Raw genomic sequence first — 5,000 nt, 5'->3', positions numbered from 1 at the left:
TAAAATTCACGGAGGATCTTGTTCAGCTCTTCTTTCCTTACAGGTGTGAAATCAGCTGTTTGCCCGGTGTTTGTCAGGTAGTCTTGGAGACATTTGACGGCCCAAGACGCTGACCGGGCCGTACATGTTGTAGGCTATATAGCCTCCAACATGTACAAGACTTTACTTATTCACACTGTCTCATCAATGGGCAGGCCATTTTCCAAGAGAGCTGATTGGTCAGTAGGTGGGGCTTTTCTACCTGCTGAGCTCTCATCGTGAACTTAACCTGCTCCAGAGCAGGTTAGGTGTTCAGCATATGTTACCATGGAAACGTACCCTGATTAAAGGTAAACCACCTTCATGGTGGTTACCTTGCTAAGTTAACTTGCTAAGCCCAAATCCAGCTGCATGGGACAGGCCTCCGGTATTCCAGTTTTATCCAGTGGCACTAACACACTGCCGTATAAAAGACATTAAATCAAACTGAAAAGCTTTGAACGTGATGGTTTTCAACAGAACTCTCACTCAGGAAACCAGGTGAGGATTTTCTGCTTGTGTTAAAACAGAGCTGGCAGAAACAGTGCAGATGTTTGTTTCCTCTCTTACCAACTTCACTGTTTTCACTGAAGCCAGAAAACCCATTTCAGTCTGAACCAGTTCCCACCTCTGTGCACACCAGAGCTCACCACTTTGTGCAGCTTCCTCCTGTTTCCATGTCCAACAAATGATCCAAATCCAGCACACACAGCTGTGTGTGTGTGTGTGTGTGTGTGTGTGTGTGTATGTGTGTGTGTGTGTGTGTGTGTGTGTGTGTGTGTGTGCGTGCTGTGATGCTGCCTGCTCACTGTTTTATGATAACTGCTGTTCACTCAGTTGCATGCTGCGTTTATTAAATTCACGCTGGTTTGAAGTCTGTAAATTCTGTTGTAAATGCTTTATAAGAACCTGATCTAAACACGCAGCTGAGATGAAGCGCTGCCGTCGCTGCAGTCTGATGATGAAGTGATGTGTTCTGCTGTTCTCCACAGATCCCAGCTCAGCACTGACAACGACGCTCGTCTCGTCCGCAGGTGAGAACCCGCCTCCTGGCCGCCACAGGTGTTTTCTCAGCTGTGTCACGTCCTAAGATGTTGTGTTGTATTCTGTTGCTGTGCAGCTGTATCTGGCACTTTTAGCCCATGACGAATTTCCTTCGGGACAATAAAGTATATCTAATCTAATCTAATCTAAGAACAGGATTCAGGTCAGAGCGGGAATAACTGCAGCAGGTCACCTCAAACTGCAGCGAGAGGAAACCCTTTCCCAAGGACTTTCTGCAGGCCTCCACACTTAACATTTACTTATTATCATCATTTTCTTTCTTTCTTCAGAAATGTGTTTTCAAATTCCTGTGATGGTAAACAGTAGAGACATGAAGTTCTGCACACTGATTGGAAGTTGAGTGCAAATGCCCAAGAAATATGACCCCAATTGGCCTGATGGGGGCGCTATGATGAAAAGATGTGTGTGCTATAAATGCAAAAACGTGTTGTGGCGTAACACAAACCAGAGGCTGTTTGTCCAGTCGTTAAAGTCGTCCTCTTCATCGTCTGCTCGAGGCTCTCACCTGTCACAGGTTTGGTTTTTGTCCTCGCTGTCGCCCCCTGCTGCTCACAGCGAGGCTCTGCTTCATGATTGGCTGTTTCTGTAAAGCGACTTCCCTTCTGTTGGGATTTGAGGCTTCAACAAATAAAACTGAGTTGATGAGAGCAGAGCAGCAGATCCAGTGTCCAGGCGGGGGGAAGCGAGCAGACGCTCATGTTTGTGATCAGAGGGACGCGGCGTGGAGGCGGGGTCAGTTACCTTACATCACCCTACAGGATTTCTGGGTAATCGTGTCCTCGGTGGAAGCCGTCGGCTCCGGCAGCCTTCAGTGCCGCTGAGAGCAGCTTTAATCTGTCCTGTGTCGTCTCTGCAGTCTTGATGTCAGGTCACTTCTCTGTCCATCATTATTGCACTGAGTAATGGTGCTTCATGTAAAAAAAATAAATTACACAAATAAAATAAAATAAAATAAAATGAAACCATAGTTTGTCCTTCCTGAGTCGCGCTGTGTTCATGTGCAAACACACAGCAAGTTTGTTTTTGTTTTATTTTCACAGCTTACGCACACACACACACACACACACACACAAAACAGTGTATTAGGGCCATGAAGGCAGTGTTAATTTTGACAGCCATTTTAATTTTACTCTTAGTCTTCTTGACGAAAATGCTTATTAGTGTTAGTCACATTTTAGTCACTGCTGTCCTTAATAGTTTTAGTCTAGTCTTAGTTGACAAAAATTAAAAATATTTGGTCATGATTTTGGTCATTAGTTTTAGTCATGTGTGTGTGTGTGTGTGTGTGTACACATATATACACTACTCACAAAAAGTTAGGGATATTTGGCTTTTGGGTGAAATTTATGGAAAATGTAAAAAGTTCACGCTACAGTGATATTATATCATGAAAGTAGGGCATTTAAGTAGAAGCATGCACTGGTGATTTCCTCATTTCAAACAATTTCTTGAAACAAAAGCCAACAACAGTGGTGGATATACCACAACAAAAAATGTCAGTGTCAATAACTTGTCATGTGCCCTTGAGCATCAATTACAGCTTGACAGCGACGTCTCCTGCTGTTCACAAGTCGACTTATTGTCTGCTGAGGCATGGCATCCCACTCTTCTTGAAGGGCGGCCCTCAGGACATTGAGGTTCTGGGGTACAGAGCTCCGAGCCTCTACACGGCCACTCAGCTGATCCCATAGGTTTTCTATGGGATTCAGGTCTGAGAAAGTGCAGGCCACTCCATCTGAGGTACCCCAGTCTCCAGCAGCCGTTCCCTAATGATACGACCTCGATGAGCTGGAGCATCAAACACCTGATATATATATATATATATATATATATATATATTCACACATCTGTCTTTAAAGTTTAAACTAATTGAATCATACCAATACAGGTAGACTCTCCCATCAATAGAAATGAAATGCAGCCATGCAGTACTTAATGATATACTCAGGATTGTACATTACACACATGTAAAACTGATAACAGTGGAATCAATTGTCATTACACAAAGACAGTCAAGAAACAAAACATTCTTTCTTTTCGATGGAGGCTTTATTTCTGAGAACCAGACCTTCAGTGTGTGTGCCGCTGTAATAAAGAGATGCATTTGACTATTATGATGTAAAACTTAACAGACATCAGAATATCCAACCCCAGTCTATATTCACCTGTTTGTTTTAGGGTTAGCTAAATTTGCTGACTTGTAAGTGCAAGTCCATCACCCGTGTGTGTGTGTGTGTGTGTGTGTGTGTGTGTGTGTGTGTGTGTGTGTGTGTGTGTGTGTGTGCGCGCGCGCAGGCTGCCTGGTAGCCTCATTCATACGGTGTCGTTGGACGGACACGCGCGGCGAACGCGGCCGCGATCGGTCTGGTCCGGTTATGTGTATCAGCTGTTCGCCGACACCGGTCGCGGTCGCTGCCGCGGTGTGGGCCTGTATATCAGCTGTGTTCGCTGCACGTCTCCGTACACCGCAGTGTAAATGAGGCTGGAGGCGCGGATGTGCACATTCTCAGGCAAACAAGCCGCAGGACGCTTTGCTCATATTCTGAGCTTTTGGCAGGCAGAGTGCACGCACAGCTGGAGGAAATACTGCATTTTCAAAGTCCATCACACCACCTCTGACATTTTCGTCCCATCTCGTCATGACGTCTCGTTTTGTTTCTGTCATCAAAGATCTATTTTTAGCTCGTCGTCTCGTCTTCGTCATGAAAAAAAAGGGTCGTTGACGAATGAGTCAATATCAGTATAGAGTGCCATTGAGACTTCCCAATGTCACACAAAAAAAGATGAGATTTTCCACTGAACTCCATATCCATTGTATAAAGTAGACCTTAAGCTGTTAGAAATGCATGTTGGTCAAGCTCCTGCACCTTTTATAAATTGACTGCAAGCATAGAAAGTACAAGTGAATTGCAAAATGTGTCCACCCTGTCATGGGACAATTTCTAAATAGAGTTAATATGTTCTAATCATATATTGATTACAAAATGTACATTTTCAGAAAGGTATTTGGTCCCTCGTTCAGGAATATATTTTAGTTTCTGGAAAACATCTCTCAAAAATACAGAAATTATGGAAAAATATATTTGTATATGTAAAATCTGTGAAAGTTGTACTTTCTTTTCTGAATAAACTCTATAAATAAAGGTATCTGGTCAAACTTTGAAATAATACTGTTTGGCCCTAATCTCTTCAGAGCAAAATCACACAAAAGGTTTTGATAACTTGTGAAAATAATTATTTATTCACATAAAACATGAACATGACGGGGTGGACCTTGGCATGACAGGGTGGACAATAGTGAAATGCCTCATATATATTTAAAGGAAACAATGTTATGGTTTTGTCAACAAATGTTTTTTGTCAAAACATGACTTTTTTTCACCTACTGTATTTTGAATGGTGCACAGGTAGGCTACATTTGGAACTGACACTCAACAACAGCAAAAATAAATAAATAAAACCTTCAACTAGAGGAACAAACAAGATTGATATAAACAAAACAAAAACATGTTGGTCCCTAAATGTAGGCCTGCCACAAAAAGTATAAACATAGGTATCCTTTCAAATGGTTTCTTTCTCTGCATATGTTTTGTCCTCCACTTGACGTCTGAAACACTGAAAAACTTATAAAACTGTTATAAAACTAGACTTGATGACGGGGTGGACGATGACAGGGAGGACGTTTCTGGCTGAAGTTTGCATTTAATGAGCACATGGTGGGCCATTAGCTAGCAACATGTATCAGTTAGGAAGGTGACTGTGTGTACTTTAACAAACATATTTTGAATTTCTGAAAAGCATTTATATAGATTCATATTTTGCAATGACAGGGTGGACACATTAAGATTGAACACATTCAAGTTCAATCATAAAATGATGAAAGTGTCAAAATATAAATGCTGATATGTACTCTCTCT

The 5,000-nt window shown here is 42.2% G+C and overlaps 1 protein-coding gene across 1 annotated transcript in view; it reads left to right on the top strand.

The window, feature by feature from the left end:
- LOC115374313 (collagen alpha-6(VI) chain-like) overlaps positions 1-1,970 on the top strand; it is a 43,598-nt gene extending 41,628 nt beyond the window's left edge. The window contains exon 38 of the mRNA XM_030073170.1: positions 1,011-1,970. The gene's annotated coding sequence lies outside the window, so the exon portion shown is untranslated. The remainder of the gene's footprint in view (positions 1-1,010) is intronic.
- The last annotated feature ends 3,030 nt before the right edge of the window (positions 1,971-5,000 follow it).

This window comes from Myripristis murdjan, chromosome 16, assembly GCF_902150065.1.
Source record: "Myripristis murdjan chromosome 16, fMyrMur1.1, whole genome shotgun sequence".
Classification (NCBI taxonomy): Eukaryota; Metazoa; Chordata; class Actinopteri; order Holocentriformes; family Holocentridae; genus Myripristis; species Myripristis murdjan.
The sequence above is the reverse complement of the archived record's forward strand: the minus strand, read 5'-3'. Positions and strand labels throughout refer to the sequence as shown.